Source organism: Tauraco erythrolophus, chromosome 16 (genome assembly GCF_009769465.1).
Source record: "Tauraco erythrolophus isolate bTauEry1 chromosome 16, bTauEry1.pri, whole genome shotgun sequence".
NCBI classification, from domain to species: domain Eukaryota; kingdom Metazoa; phylum Chordata; class Aves; order Musophagiformes; family Musophagidae; genus Tauraco; species Tauraco erythrolophus.
This window is the reverse complement of record NC_141480.1, coordinates 20,178,612-20,195,483: the sequence shown is the minus strand read 5'-3', so window position 1 is coordinate 20,195,483 and position 16,872 is coordinate 20,178,612. Positions and strand designations below refer to the sequence as shown.

At 50.8% G+C, this 16,872-nt stretch overlaps 1 pseudogene; it reads left to right on the top strand.

The window, feature by feature from the left end:
- The first annotated feature begins 1,128 nt into the window (after window positions 1–1,128).
- Window positions 1,129–4,029, top strand: LOC147527671 (protocadherin gamma-A10 pseudogene; annotated as a pseudogene).
- The last annotated feature ends 12,843 nt before the right edge of the window (window positions 4,030–16,872 follow it).

Below are 16,872 nucleotides of genomic sequence, written 5' to 3'. Positions count from 1 at the left end.
CACATGTACATGTCCCTCTTCTTGCTGTACTCGCAAAGCCAATTTCCCTGCAGTTTGCGGAGAGCCGAGCAGATGGTTCTGGCCAGGTTCACTGCAGGTGCTTCCTGCCTCCTGAGGAGTTGTAGTAGAGTCAGTGCGAGGTGCTCAAGCCTGAAAGCGGGTGGGTGAGAAATAACGATTTTCGAGCTGTCGTGGAGCCTCCTGCTGTACTGTGTTCCCAGGAAGTTCTTCGAGAGAGAAATCCCGGAGCCCCTGTCCGGTGCCCGAGCAAGCGCGGGGTCAGGGCGGGAGGATCTCCATATGAGTGGATTGATTCCACCTTCTCCAGCCTTGAAACGTCTGATCTCGATCAGAGGTGGTGGTCACTAATATTACACTAATATTCTGCACGTCATATTACGAAAAAATCCCAGGAAGTTCTTCGAGGGAGAAATATTTAAAGACGCTTGGGTCCATGAGCCTGATATCACTGGCTCTCCACGGGTGTGTGTCTGTGTTTCGTATTTCGGATCCTGTTTTCTTTTCCTATCTCTATACCAGTCATTCAGGCATGAATGCTAAAAAAAACCGTGTTGGGGATTGTGCTTTTGGACTAATATGATTCAACTCGTATTATTCTGCACATCATAATACGAAAAATTACTTTACTTTAGCTGTATCGCCATTAGCTAGTCATTTTCGCCACGCAGTAAAAATACGGTGACCACGAAAGGTTTCTCCCGGTGGGAATTGCCTCCATCATCAAAGCAGCGATCGGGTGGAGACGAAGCTTCGCAGGAGATCCCCATGGGATGGGAAGCGTGTTCGGGGCGCCGGTGCCGTCCCCGCGAGCTGCCGGTGGGAGATGCCGGGCGGGCAGCGCTCGGTGCGTGCAGTGCCGGGAGGAGGCTGCGGGCGCCGCTGTTGACCGAGGAGGAGCGAGAGGAAGGCCGGAGCGCTGGCGGCAGCCCCGCCCGCTGCGCTCGGTGTGCGATCGTCCCCGCGGTGCGGAGCCGTGCGGCAGCGAGGCGGAGGGGCCGGCGGCAGCGGCCGGGAGCGGCGAGACGCGGCAGGAGCCGGAAAAGAAGACGAAGAGGGATCCGTGTCAGCGTTCGGCGGCGGTGCGGTGCCGTTGGTGTTGCGGCGGCGATGTGCGCGGCGCGGAGGCGGTGGAGCCGGCGGGAGCGAGCCCTGCTGTGGGTCGTGCTGGTGGCGGCGTGGGAGGCGGCGTGGGGGCAGCTGCGCTACTCGGTTCCCGAGGAGCTGCCGAAGGGCTCGTTCGTGGGCGACGTGGCCAAGGACCTGGGGCTGCAGCTGCCGGCGCTCCGCGACCGCGGCGTCCGCATCATAGGACGAGGTAGGACGCAGTATTTCGGTCTGCATGGGAAGACGGGCCATTTGGTGACGGCGGAGAGGATCGACAGAGAGCAGCTGTGCGAGAGTGTTCGGCAATGCGTGCTGCGCTGTGAGGTGATAGTGGAGGGAGAAATGCAGGTTTACGGAATCGAAGTGGAAATCACGGACATTAACGATAACGCGCCCAGCTTCCGAGAAGCAGAGACAGAACTGAGAATGAGCGAGACGACTGCCTCGGGTTCGCGGTTTCCTCTCCGGAACGCTCACGACCCGGACTCTGGCCCGAATTCCCTGCAGAGCTACGAGCTGAGCGGCGACGATCACTTCTCGCTGGCCGTGCAGGCGGGCCCCGGCGGGGCTCAGCGTCCCGAGCTGGTGCTGGCGAAGGCGCTGGACCGGGAGGAGGCGGCGCTGCACGAGCTGGTGCTGAGGGCGAGCGACGGCGGAGAGCCGTCGCGGACGGGCACGGCGCGGATCCGCGTGTTGGTGCTGGACGCGAACGACAACGCGCCCGTGTTCAGCCAGGCGGAGTACACGGTGCGTGTGGCGGAGGACGTGCCCGTGGGCTCCACCCTCGTCACCGTCACGGCCACCGACGCCGACGAGGGACTGAACGGGCACGTAAAATACAGTTTCCATAAAGTTTCAGACCGATCATCAGAAATGTTTTATTTGGACTCTGAAACTGGAGAAATATCCCTTAAGGACAGTTTGGACTTTGAGAAAATCTCCTCACATGAACTGGAAGTGCAGGCACATGACGCAGGAGAGCTCTTCGACACAGCAAAAGTCACGATTATGGTGACAGACGTGAATGACAACGAGCCCGAATTGACTGTAACGTCTCAGCTGAGCGAGATCTCGGAGGACGCCCCGCACGGCACTGTGGTGGCCCTGCTGCACGTGCAGGACCGGGACTCGGGGGCCAACGGCGAGGTGCGGTGCTCGCTCGACGGGGGCGTCCCGTTCCGTCTGGAGAAGTCGTTTGAGGACTACTACCGCGTAGTGACGTCGCGGGAGCTGGACCGGGAGGAGGTGTCGGAGTACAACGTGACGGTGCGGGCGGCGGACGGCGGGTCGCCGTCGCTGCGGAGCAGCGCGGTGGTGGCGCTGCGGGTGCTGGACGTGAACGACAACGCGCCGGTGTTCGCGGAGGCGCGGTACAGCGCCCGCGTGGCCGAGAACAACGCGGCGGGCGCGCTGGTGCTGCGGGTGCGGGCGACGGACGCGGACTGGGGCCAGAACGCGCGCGTGCGGTACCGGCTGGGGGAGGGTCGCGTGCGGGGCGCGGCGCTGTCGTCGTACGTGTCGGTGGAGGCGGAGACGGGCGCGCTGTACGCGCTGCGGTCGTTCGACTACGAGGAGGTGCGCGAGGTGGGGCTGTGGGTGCGGGCGGAGGACGGCGGCGCGCCGGCGCTGAGCAGCAACGTGTCGGTGCGGCTGGAGATCGTGGACGAGAACGACAACGCGCCGCAGGTGCTGTACCCGCCGCCGGCACCGGCGTCGGCGTCGTCGTCGGGCGCGGGCTGGGCGGGCGTGGAGCTGGCGCCGCGCTGGGCGGCGGCCGGGGCGCTGGTGGCCAAGGTGGTGGCGGTGGACGCGGACGCGGGGCAGAACGCGTGGCTGTCGTACGAGCTGGCGAAGGCGACGGAGCCGGGGCTGTTCCGCGTGGGGCTGCACAGCGGCGAGGTGCGCACGGCGCGCTCGCCGCTGGCCCGCGACGCGGCGCGGCAGAGCCTGGTGGTGGTGGTGAAGGACCACGGGCGGCCGGCGCTGTCGGCCACGGCCACGCTGACGGTGGTGCTGGGCGAGAGCGTGGCCGAGCTGGTGTCGGAGCTGGGCAGCGCTGCGGCGGCGCCGGGCGAGGCGGGCGGCAGGCTGACGCGCTGGCTGGTGGTGGCCGTGGCGGCCGTGTCGTGCCTCTTCGTCGCCTTCCTGCTGCTGCTGCTGGCGCTGCGCCTGCGGCGCTGGCGCCGCTCGCAGCTGCTGGCGGCGGGCAGCGGCGCGTGGCGCGGCGTGCCCGCCTCGCACTTCGTGGGCATCGACGGCGTCCGCGCCTTCCTGCGCTCCTACTCGCACGACGTGTCGCTCACGGCCGACTCGCGCAAGAGCCAGCTCCGCTCGTCGGCCGCCGGCAGCTGCTGCGACACCCTCCCGGCCCGCCCGCCGCCCGCCGAGCCCGCGCCGCTGCTCGGGGAGGACCCCGCCGCTGCCCCGGTGAGTGCCTCTGCCGACGCTTTGCTGCCTTTCCGGCCTCGCTGCCTGCCTGCCCGCTCCTGCCCGTCCCGTTCCTGCGTGCGTGCGGGTGAGGCGGGGCAGTGGTTGGTGCCGAGAGACCCCGTGTGTCGGTGCCTCTTGCTCGTGTAGGGCATTTGCTGCGGGAGGTTTCCTCAGCCTTGTAGGTGGTGTGGAAGGCAGGAGAGGGGAGAAGGGAGGATTCTTGGTGGTCTGTTTCTGGTGAAGAAAGTAGATGTAAACGAGATTGAAATATAGTAGAAGATGTTCCTCTATGTGAAACAGTATCTGCCTTCCTGGTATACATGCATGGCCTTATTGTGCTACTTGTTACAGGATACTGCTCTTGGGAACTGGTCTTTTGACGAGATGTTCTTGCAAATTTTGAGTGTCAAAGAACAGCATGGAAGTTCTGAAGGGTTGGAGATGAGAACGGTGGAACGAGAAGCTGTTGAATGAGAGAAAAAAGGCTTTGCTCCTTTCCCTGTTCTGTATTGGGAGCCCTGGGAGGCTCCTCCTGACTTTGCCGGTCATCGTGCTGTTTTTAATGAATAGCGTAATTGCTTACTTTCGGCACGTGCCATCATGGGAGTTTTGGGAGGAGCCAACTGTTTCTGTTAGGGGGAGTAGATGTAAACCTGACCGTAGGAGAAGAGGCACAGCTATGTAAAGCAGTGCATGGATTTTAAGGAGTGGGGAGATTCTTCCTTCTCTGAAGTTCTGCCTCCAATCTCTGCTGGAGAATCCTGCAGAGCAATGCACCACCCTTCCTGGTGCGCTTGATAAGCTGCTGGTGATGCATATTGTAGAGAAAAGGTCTGGGCAACTGGCCCTTTGATATCAGGGCCTTTGACTATTATGAGGGTCAAAGAACACCGTGCAGATTGTGAAACAGGTGAGAGTCATGATAGCTGGTCGTGAGGGGCTGTTGAAGAATCCGAGAGATACGGTTTGCTCCTTTTCGTGTTCAGTACCCATCTCTAGTACCATGCACTGTGATTTTCATGTTGCTAGGAAAGTTTGACTAGAAGACATGTGACTCCAGCTGTACTGGGAGTCGTGGGAGGTTCCTCTGTGTGTTTGCAGGTCATCGTCGGTTCTTGACTAAGAACTTAATTCTATACTTCTGACAAGTGACGTAAGGGGAGCTTTGCGGAGGGCAAACTGTGTTTTCATGAACTGCTCAGTACCTAATGATGTACCTGTTCTTAAGTACACATGGTGAGATGCCAAATGTTATTGCTGGTAAGGAGAAGTTGTGTGTGCAAGCTTTCTTTGGCTGGAGTCTACCTGCAAATGATGATGATCAACGGTAAATATGCAATCTGTGAAGGGTTTGACGAGAGTCTTGGTGGTGCTGTGTGTGGAAGTGGTACTGGTGGGGATGTGGCATGTGTTTTGCTGATTCCCGAGGTTTATTACTGGTGTTCTGAAAATGAGTCTGGAGGTGTCTTATTCTGTGATTTTGTGCGTTTGCCCATTTGCTTTCCTATTGGATGATGTTCCCTGTGAATGGTGGTTGAAGTCTTGTCTTGCTTGTCTTGATGAGGTAAAGGTGGACCACCTGTGTCTGACAATGTTGCTGGAAGAAATGCTCTTGCTTGTCACACAGGCATGGTGAGAAGTCAGTGCAAGATCAGTGAGACACTGGCCTCGAAGCAGGAAAAGAGAAGGTTGTAAGCTCCATCTGACTGGGCTGTACTTTAATATCATGCCTGTTGCCAAGGCCTCTGCCAGTTACACCAAGCCCCCTTCTCCCGGGTTCTGCACAGGGATGCCAGTCCTCTGGCCCATCTGTCTGCAAGTAATAGCCATGGAAGTGCAAACATGACTCAGGGATCCTGTTTCTAGAAATTGGTTTGTGACACCTCACTATTCCACCCTATGTCCTTGGAAGACTGTGATGTAGAGTTTCTTCCTGGTTGTACTAAGCTTGTGCCAGCCTTGGCCAACCTTCAGATGTGTTTAATGGATGTTGCATACATGAAGTATCTGCTGATGCTTTATCATTGTTGAAATTGTTGTAAATGAAGGAGATGAGAGGGTATTTTGCTCAGTAATTTGAAGGATTAGGGGCCTGGTATTTGACGTATGTGCGAGGAAGTGACTCATTATATGCACTGTCATACAGCTTTTCCTGTGAGTGGTAGTTCTTGGATGTAGATGTAAAGATTGCAATAATGTTTGCAGAGTCATGTATCTTGTGAATTGCCCGTGTGTATGATGGTGTCTTTGAGCTGATACTTTGTTGACTCAGTCTTTAACTGTTAACTCAGCTACATTATTGCCTAGGCCTTTTAGAACAATTTATTTTCTCGAAAAGAGTGTGATGAGCAGAGAAGTCATTATGCGTGCTTCCACGTTGTGATCCTTGTTCTCCATAAGGAGAAGCTGCATGTGCAACATTTCTTTCAATGATGTCTGTCTGCAAATTCAAGTTCCCTCTTGCATAATGTTTGGGCATCTTGAAGCCTTCTGTGTTTACAGAGACAGGGCAGGTGGAAGAATTCACTGTGGTAAAACTTCAAATGTCTGAAAGGTAGGTGGAAATGTTCTGTTTCTCCCAGTTGTTCTATGGGTCCCATAGTTGTGGCCCTGGGTTTTTTCCTTTTCTTCTGGTCCAAAGAAATTCCTTGGAGAACTGTGGCTATGATCATTGGTGTGAACTCTGGTGGGGTCCTCCCATCTACTTTTTGCCAGCTAGATACTCTTCTTGTCTCTCTGCTACAATTGACATAATGTGTAATGTTAAACTAGGATGCCTTCACTTCTGTAGGTTTCTGTCCTTAAAAGTGGACATGTGTTCAAATGATGAGGCTGGGGGAACAGTTTCCATCGATACCTTGAAGGTGTTCAGCTGCCAAGATAAAGACTTTGATCTACTTCAGTTCCACTGCAATATCACAGACTGAAATGCTCTTTCGCCTGTGGCTGACATACAGACAAAATCTGGGTATTGTCCATGGTTCAATGTAAGATCAGAGAATGCAGAGGAAGGAGGGTGAGAGGCTGGCTTTGAACTGGGAAAACAGGTGGGTCACTGCTTTGGCTGAGCAATGGTTTGATTTCCTGCCTGGTGCCAAGGCCTGTGCCTTTCATATTCTGATCCTGGATTCTCAGTCCTTGAAGATAATGGTAGTCCTCCACTCATAAAGTGTTTCCTGAATAACCGTAGATGTAGTACAATGATCTATGTGTATAACGGCTTATAATTCCTGTGTGAAATCTCCTTTATCTATCTCTGTGTCTCTGTGACATTGCGATGGAGAGTTTCTTCAGAGTTGTAATTAGAGTTTCTTTCAGGCCTTTGTTTCTTGGAAGGCCATGATTCGTTTCCCCCGTTTCTGGACAGTGCTTTCACATTTGAAACTGAGAGCGTTGCTCCTACTTTTTGTTCTTGTTGTTCTGTCCTGTTTCTTGTGGGGGAAGTAGATGTATAGTTGACCCTAGTAGAAGGGGCACATCTTTGTGGAGCAGTGCATGTGTTTTAGGGAGGGGGGAGATTCCTCCTTGTCTGAAGTTCCACCCCCAGTCTCTGCTGGATAACTATTGAAAGCAAGGAACCTCCCTTCGTGGTATGCTTCCAAGGCTTCTAATCGTGCATGCTATAGAGAAAGGGTCTGGGCAACTGTCTCTTCGATACCGTTTGCTTTCATACTTGTCAAAGAAATTCCCAGAGAAGTTTGACTCGAAGACACATTACTTCAGCTGTAGTGGGAACCCCGGCAAGTTCCTCTTATGTGTTTGCAGGTCGTCATCAATTCTTGAGTACCATCATGATTATGTACTTACAACAGATGACATAATGGGAGCTTTGGGAAGAGCATATTCATTACCTACTCAGTACCTAATGATGTACCTACTCTAAGTGCCACACTCTAGAAGAGTATGTTCTGATCCCTTCCATTCTGCAGGTGTTAACTACTTGCCTGGCTGGTTGCAATGATCTGAAGGTGGGCTGTTCTGTGATAAATTGTGGAATATCCATCTGTTACGTGTGCCTGGCTGTCTCGTGCACGTCCTTAGTGGATACAAGTGTAAAGACAAAACATTTCATAGTTTCCTTAAAATACTGCTGGAAGAAACACCCTTGCTTGTCACATGCACATGTTGAAAAGCCGAATGTTCTCCACGGTAAAGAGAAGGTGTCTGTGCAAGACCTCTTTGAGTGGAGTGTATCTGCAAAATATGATGATCAATGATAACTATGCAGTCAGTGAAGGGTTTGTGAAGAGTTTTGGTGACGCTGTGTGTGAGGAGGCGCTGGTGGAGCCATGGCATGTGTTTTGTTGGTTCCCAAGGTTTATTGCTGGTTGTCTGAAGATGTCATCTTTTGGGATTTTTGTCAGTACATCAGTTTGCTTTCCTGTTGTATGATATTCTGCATGAATGAAGTCTTGCCTTGCCTGTCGTGATGACGTAAAGGTGGGTCCTCTGTGTGTCTGACAATGTTGCTGGAAGAAATGCTCGATTGTCACGTAGGCATGGTGAGAAGTCAGTGCAAGATCAGCAAGACACTGGCCTTAAAGCAGGAAAAGAGGGAGTTGTGTGCTCCCTCTGGCTGGGAGGTGCTTTAATATCATGCCTAGTGCCAAGGCCTCTGCCAATTACACCAAGCCCCCTTCTCCTGTTTCCTGAAAGCGGATACCAGTCCTCTGGTTCATCTGTCTGCAACCGATAGCCATGGAAGTGCAAACATAGAATCATAGAATGGTTCGGGTTGGAAGGGACCTCAAAGATCATCTAGTTCCAACCCCCCCTGCCATGGGCAGGGAAATCCTCCACTACACCAGGTTGCCCAAAGCCTCATCCAACCTTGCCTTGAACACTTCCAGGGATGGGGCAGCCACAGCTTCTCTGGGCAACCTGTGCCAGTATCTCACCACCCTCAATGTAAAGAATTTCTTTCTTATATCTAATGTAAATCTGCCCTCTTTCAGTTTAAATCCATTGCCCCTTGTCCTATCACTACACACCCTTGTAAAAAGTCCCTCTCCAGCTTTCCTGTAGGTCCCCTTTAGGTATTGAAAAGCTGCTATAAGATCACCCCGTAGCCTTCTCTCCTCCAGGCTGAACAGCCCCAAGTCTCTTAGCCTGTCTTCATGGGAGAGGTGCTCCAACCCTCGGATCATCTTCGTAGCCCTCCTCTGGACTCGTTCCAGTAGCTCCATGTCCTTCTTGTGTTGGGGACTCCAGAGCTGAACACAGTATTCCAGGTGGGGTCTCACGAGAGCTGAGTAGAGGGGCAGAATCACTTCCCTCGACCTGCTGGCCAGGCTCCTTTGGATGCAGCCCAGGATACGGTTGGCTTTCTGGGCTGCCAGTGCACATTGCCGGCTCGTGCTGAGCTTCTCATCCACCAGCACTCCCAAGTCCTTTTCCTCAGGGCTGCTCTCAATCCATTCTCTGCCCAGCCTGTACTTGTGCATGGGATTGCCCTGACCCACGTGCAGGAGAGAGGAAGGTAGTTGGTGTTCTGTCCTGTTTCTGGTGGAGGAAGTAGATGTAAACGAGATTGAAACATAGTAGAAGAGGTGCCTCGACTTTAAACAGTATCGGGGAGATCCTGGTATACATCCACAGCCTTATCGTGCTGCTTGTTACAGAACAAACTGCAAACTGCATTTGCTTCTGGAGGTTTCCTCAGCCTTGTAGGTGGTGTGGAAGACGGGAGAGAGGTAGGTACTTCCAAAGAAGTTTGACTAGAACACTTATTACTGCAGCTGTAGTTGGAGTCCTGGGAGGTTCATCCTGTGTGTTTGCAGGTCGTTGCCAATTCTTGACTAATAGCTTGATTAGGTTCTTACAATAGATGACATAATGGGAGCTTTGGAAAGAGCATATTAATTATGTACTCAATACCTAATGATGTACCTACTCTAAGTGCCACAGCTTAGAAGAGATGTATGTGATAAGTCAAATGTTGTCCACGGTAAGAAGAAGTTGTCTGTGCAAGTTTTCTTTGAGTGGAGTCTATCTGCAAAATATGACGATCAACCTGCTCCTTCCCGTCTCTTTCCTCCTTGCGTGCCGATAGGGGGAGTAGATGTAATTTGACCATAGGAGACGCAGCGCAGGTGTGTGGAACAGTTCATGTGTTTTAGGGAGGGATGAGATTCCTCCTTGTCTGAAGTTCTGCCTCCAGTCTCTGCTGAGAACATGGAAAACAGTGAACCTCCCTTCGTGGTATGCTTCCAAGGCTGCTAATGGTACACGTTAGAAAAGAAGGGTCTTGTCAACTGGCCCTTTGATGTCATGTGCTTGAATATTGTGAGGGTCAAAGAACACCATGCAGGTTGTGAAGGGTTGGAGAAAAGCTGTGCTTGAGGGGCTGTTGAAGACCCCAAGATGCATGGTTTGCTCCTTTCCCTGGTCGGTGCCCATCTGTAATATCTATCATGGAGTGTAAGTTTGTTTTTCCCAGACAAGTTTGGCTAGAAGACATGTTACTCCAGCTCTAGTGGAAGCCATGAAAGGTTCCTTCAGTTTACAGTTCATCGTCAGTTCTTGACTAGCAGCTTGATTATGGCAGATGACATAATGGGAGCTTTGGGAAGAGCATATTCATTACCTACTCAGTGCTCCATTATGTAGCTGCAGTCTAGAAGACTGCCACAGTCTAGAAGAGTATGTTCTGATCCCTTCCATCCTGTGGGTATTAAATTCTTGCCTGGCTCATTGCAATTATCTGAAGGTGGGCTGTTCTCTCTGAAAAAATGTAGGATTTTCACAGGACATTTGCCTGGCTGTCCAATGTTTACAGGTTTAAAGACAAAGACTTTCATAGAGGTGTTTCCTTAAAATATTACTGGTAGAACTCTTTCTTGTCACAGAGACATGGTGAGAAGCCAAATGTTATGCACAGTGAGAAGTTATCTATGCAACTTTTCTGTGGGTGGAGTGTATCTGCAAAAGATGGAAATGACAACTATGCAATCTGTGAAGGATGTGAGAGTCTTGGTGGTGCCGTGTGTGAGGAGGTAACTGGTGGAGACATGGCGTGTATTTTGTCAGTTTCCAAGGTTTATTGCTGGTCTTCTGAAGATGAGTCTGAAGGTGTCTTATTTTTGAATATCACTTTCCTGGAATTGGCCAAGTTGTGAGTTCATCAGTTTGTTTTCCTATTGCATAAGGTTCTCCATGAATGGTAATTAAAAGTCCTGCCTTGCTTGTCATGGTGAGGTAAAGGTGGGCCTCTGTGTGTCTGATGATGTCACTGGAAGAAATGCTCTTGCATGTCACATACGCAGTCTAGGAAGTCAGTGCAAGATCAGTGAAAGACTGGCCACGAAGCAGGAAAAGAGGGGCTTGTATGCTCGATCTGACTGGGAGGTGCTTTACAATCAAGCCTGGTGTCAAGGCCTCTGCCACTTGCACCGAGTCTCCTTTTCCTGCATCCTGGAAGGGGATGCCAATCCTCTGGCTCATCTGTCTGCAAGGAATAGCCATGGAAGTGTAAACATGACTCAGAGGTACTCTTTCTAGTAACTGCTGTGTGAAATGTCATTTTTCCACCCTTATTTCCTTGTAAGACTGTGATGTAGTTTCATCCTGGTTGTATGGAATTTTTGCCGTCTGTGACCAACCTTCAGATGTTATTAATGCCTCCTGCTTGTATGAAGTAACTGCTGATACTTTGTTGACATTAAAATTGGTGTGAATGTAGGGGATGGGAGGGTATTTATGTTAGGAATTTGTGGGTTTGGGGCTTGTTATATGAAGTATGTGTGAGAGAAGTTACTCCTTATATGCACTGTCATGTTGGATACAATTTTCCTGTGAATGGTAGCTCTTGATCGTACACATAAAGATTGCGTTAACGCTTTCAGAGTCATGTATCGTGCCAGTTGCCCATGTGCACGATGGTGTCTTCGAGTGATACTTTGATGACTGAGTCTTTAATTGAGCTACATATCAGCTATGCTCTTTAGAACAATTTACATTTCTTTGAATTAATGTGACCTTTCGGCAGGGTGAAAAATTCATTCTGTCCAGAGACAGGACAGATTAAAAGAACTTGCTGAAGTATAATTTGAAATGCCTAAAAGATGGGTTTAAAGGTTCAGTTATTCCCAGTTGTTAGATGAGGCCCGCAGTTGTGGTTCCATGTGTTTTCCCTCTTTTATTGTCCAAAGAATTGACATTGAGGAACTGTGGCTGTGGTCTTTGGTGTGAGCTCCTGTATGAGTCTCCTGTGGACTTTTTACCAACCAGATACTTTTCTTGTGTACCTTCTACAATTGACACAATCTGAAACGTTAAGCTAAGATTCCTTCACTTTGCTAGTTTTCCCATTCTTGCGTTTTTTGTTGTCCGTGTCTAAAGCTAGGCCTCATTGTGGCAGTTAACCCTTGAAATGTTTAAAGATCTCTTATAATTGTTCATCTGGGGGAGCAGTTACAATCTGTACATTGAAGTTCAGCTGCCAAGACAAAGACTTTGATCTACTTCTGTTCCCCTAAAGTGTCACTGAATGAAATGCTTTTTCACATGTGACTGACATGACCAAAAGTTGGATATTGTCCATGGTGCAGTTAAAGACTGTGAATACAGAGGAAGGAAGGTGAGAGGCCAGCTTTGAACTGGGAAAATAGGTAGGTCAATGTGTTTTGGCTGAGCAATGGTTTGGTTCTGCATGGTGCCAAGGCCTGTGCCATTCATGCTGTAATCGTGGTTTCTGAGCCCTGGTAGGCAATGGTAGTCCTCCAGTCATAAAGTGTTAGCCTTCTGTTTCTTCTCAGAATGTTGTTGAGCAGACAAATGTACCTCCCTTCTTGGTGGGATCATAATGCGTTATCCTCTTGTGATATGTTTTGCCAATTCTGAGAAGGTCAGAAGCAAAGTATTGTAGGGCTGAAGAGATGACAGGAGAGCTCTGTGGGGCGCTGCAAAAGAACAGATGGTCATTTTGTCACTTGTCCTAGTTAACACAACCATGTTTCTTTGATCATGGGGAGGCTTTCGCTGAACCAGGTCTGATGGCACCGGATGGGACCTGCCTTTCTCAGAGGGGAACCAGGGTCTTAGCGCAAAAGCTAGCAGGGCTCATTGACAGGGCTTTAAACTAGATTTGAAGGGGGAAGGGGGGAATATCAAGAATGATAAAGATATGCTGGAAGTACCTGTAGAACAGAAGAAGGGAATTCCAGCCGCTCCAGCCAGGAAGTCAGGTTCATCTGGGGCCCAACTTAAATGCCTTTATGCCAATGCGCGCAGCACGGGGAACAAGCAAGAGGAGTTAGAAGTGTGTGCATGCCTGTTGGGATATGATCTTATGGTCATCAGGGAGACGTGGTGGGATGACTCCTATGACTGGAGTGTCAGAATAGAAGGGTACAGGCTCTTTAGGAAGGATAGGCAGAGAAGAAGAGGAGGAGGAGTTGCCCTCTGTGTCAAGGACCAGCTAGAGTGCATGGAGCTGCACCTGGGGACGAAGGAGGTCCCGACTGAGAGCTTATGGGTCAGGATTAAAGGCAGAGCAGGGACAGGGGACGTGGTAGTAGGGGTCTGCTACAGACCACCTGACCAGGAGGACTGGGTGGATGAGGCCCTCTACAGACAGATAGGAGTTGCCTCACGTTCATGAGCCCTGGTCCTCATGGGGGACTTCAAACACCCTGATATCTGTTGGAAGGACAACACAGCAAGGCACAGGCAATCCAGAAGGTTCCTGGAATGCATGGATGATAACTTCCTTCTCCAAGTGGTAGAGGAACCAACGAGGAGAGGTGCTACGCTGGACCTTGTTCTCACTAACAGTGAAGGGCTGGTGGGGAACGTGACGCTCAAGGACAGCCTTGGCTGCAGCGATCATGAAATGGTAGAATTCAAGATTCCAACTCTAACCATTCTATGATTCTATGAAACACAAAAGGAGGCCTAGAGAGGTTGGAAGCAAGGACAGGTATCCTGGGAAGAATACAGAGAAATTGTCCGAGTAACCAGAGATCAGGTTAGGAAAGCCAAAGCCCTGATAGAGTTAAATCTGGCCAGGGACATCAAGGGCAACAAGAAAGGCTTCTACAGATATGTCAGTGGTAAAAAGAGATCTAGGGAAAATGTAGGCCCTCTCCAGAAGGAAACGGGTGACCTGGCCACCCAGGATGAGGAGAAGGCTGAGGTTCTCAATGACTTCTTTGCCTCAGTCTTCACTGGCAAGAGGTCTAGCAGCATGGCCCAAGTCACGGAAGGCAAAGGCAGGGACTGGGAGAATGCAGAACCGCCCACTGTAGAAGATCAGCAATGTGCACTGGCAGCCCAGAAAACCAGCCGTTTCCTGGGCTGCATCAGAAGAAGTGTGGCCAGCAGGTCGAGGAAAGTGATTCTATCCCTCTACTCAGCTCTCGTGAGACACCACCTGGAATACTGTGTTCAGCTCTAGAGTCCCCAACACAAGAAGGACATGAAGCTACTGGAATGAGTCCAGAGGAGGCCACGAAGATGATCCGAGGGCTGGAGCACCTCTGCTATGAAGACAGGCTGAGAGAGTTGGGGCTGTTCAGCCTGGAGAAGAGAAGGCTCCGGGGTGATCTTATTGCAGCCTTCCAGTACCTAAAGGGGGCCTACAGGAAAGCTGGAGAGGGACTTCTTACAAGGGCATGTAGTGATAGGACAAGGGGCAATGGCTTTAAACTGAAAGAGGGCAGATTTAGGTTAGATATAAGAAAGGAATTCTTTACATTGAGGGTGGTGAGGCAGTGGAACAGGTTGCCCAGAGAAGTTGTGGATGCCCCATCCCTGGAAGTGTTCAAGGCCAGATTGGATGAGGCTTTGGGCAACCTGGTGTAGTGGAGGGTTTCCCTGCCCATGGCAGGGGGATTGGAACTAGATGATATTTGAGGTCCCTTCCAACTCTAACCATTCTATGATTCTATGAAACACAAAAAGGAGGCCTAGAGAGGTTGGAAGCAAGGACAGGTAGCCTGGGAAGAATACAAAGAAATTGTCCGAGCAGCCAGAGATCAGGTTAGGAAAGCCAAAGCCCTCATAGAATTAAATCTAGCTAGGGACATCAAGGGCAACAAGAAAAACTTCTATAGGTATGTCAGTGATAAAAAGAGATCTAGGGAAAACATAGGCCCTTTCTGGAAGGAAATGGGAGAACGGGTAACCCAGGATATGGAGAACGCTGAGGTACTCAATGACTTCTTTGTCTCAGTCTTCACTGGCAAGAGCTCGAACTGCACAGCACAAGTTACAGAAGGCAAAGCCAGGGACTGGGAGAATGAAAACCTGCCCACTATAGGAGAAGATCCGGTCTGAGACCATCTAAGGAATCTGAATGTGGACAAGTCCATGGGACCTGATGCCGTGCATCCGTGGGTCCTGAGGGAACTGGTGACTGGAGTTGCTAAGCTACTATCCATCATATTTCAGAAGTCGTGGCAATCTGGTGAAGTTCCCAATGACTGGAAAAGGGGAAACATAGCCCCCATCTTTAAAAAGGGGAAAAAAGAAGACCCAGGGAACTACAGGCCAGTCTGTCTCACCTCTGTGCCCGGCAAGATCATGGAGCAGATCCTCCTGGCGACTATGCTAAGGCACACAGAAAATAAGGGGGTGATTGGTGACAGCCAACATGGTTTCACAAAGCGCAAATTGTGCCTGACTAATTTGGTGGCCTTCTATGATGGGCTTACAGCCTTGGTGGATAAGGGAAGAGCACCGACATCATGTACCTGACTTGTCCAAAGCATTTGATGCTGTCCCACACGACATCCTTGTCTCTAAACTGGAGAGACATGGATTTGAAGGATGGGCCACTCGGTGGATAAGGAATTGGCTGGATGGTTGCACTCAAAGAGTTGCCGTCAATGGCTCGATGTCTAAGTGGAGGCCAGTGACGAATGGTGTTCCTCAAGAGTCAGTACTGGGGCCACTCCTGTTTAACATCTTTGTTGGAAACATGTACAGTGGGATTGAGTGCACCCTCAGCAAGTTTGCTGACGACAGCAAGCTGTGTGGTATTGTGGACACGCTGGAGGGAAGGGATGCCATCCAGAGGACCTTGACAGGCTTGAGAAGTGGGCCTGTATGAACCTCATGAAGTTCAACAAGGCCAAGTGCAAGGTCCTGCACGTCGGTTGGGGCAATCCCAAGCACAATTACAGGCTGGGTGGAGAATGGATTGAGAGCAGCCCTGAGGAAAAGGACTTGGGAGTGCTGGTTGATGAGAAGCTCAACATGAGCCGGCAATGTGCGCTGGTAGCCCAGAAAGCCAACCGTTTCCTGGGCTGTATTAGAAGAAATATGGCCAGCAGGTCGAGGGAGGTGATTCTATCCCTCTACTTGCTCTCGTGAGACCCCACCTGGAATACTGCCTTCAGCTCTGGAGTCCCCAAAACAAGAAGGACATGAAGCTGCTGGATCAAGTCCAGACGAGGCCACGAAGATGATCCAAGGGCTGGAGCACCTCTGCTATGAAGACAGGCTGAGAGAGTTGGGGCTGTTCAGCCTGGAGAAGAGAAGGCTCCAGAGTGATCTAATAGCAGCCTTCCTGTACCTAAAGGGGGCCTACAGGAAAGCTGGAGAGGGACTTTTTACAAGGGCGTGGAGTGACAGGACAAAGGGCAATGGCTTTAAACTGAAAGAGGGGAGATTTAGATTACATACAAGGAAGAAATTTTTCACATTGAGGGTGGTGAGGCACTGGCACAGGTTGCCCAGAGAAGCTGTGGCTGTCCCATCCCTGGCAGTGTTCAAGGCCGGGTTGGATGAAGCTTTGGGCAACCTGATGTAGTGGAAGGTGTCCCTGCCCATGGCAGAGGGGCTGGAACTAGATGGTCTTTGAGGTCCCTTCCAACCCAAACTGTTCTGTGATTGTATAATTCTATGATTCTAAGATCTGAGAGAGTTGAGGTTTTTCAGCCTGGAGAAGAGAAGGCTCTGGGAAGACCTTATTGCACCATTTCAGCATATAAAGGGGATTTATAAGAGAGATGGATAGAGACTCTTTTGCAGGGCCTGTAGTGATAAGATAAGGGGCAATGTTTTTAAACTGAATGAGGGTAGATTTTGCTTGGACATAAGGAAAAATACTTCATGATTGGACATCAGGACAGGGGTTTTTTTATGATGAGGATGCTGAGACACTAGAAGTTGCCCAGAGAAGTTATGGATATGCCACCCTTGGAAGTGTGCTAGGTCTGGTTGTACAGGACTTTGTGCAATGTGATCTTTTGAAGGATGTCCCTGCCCGTGACAAAGGAGTGGACTAGATGATCTTTAAAGGACCCTTCCAACCCCAACCATTCTGTGCTTCTATGAGAGACTTGACGTGGCTTTGCACTTTCTCATTGTCAG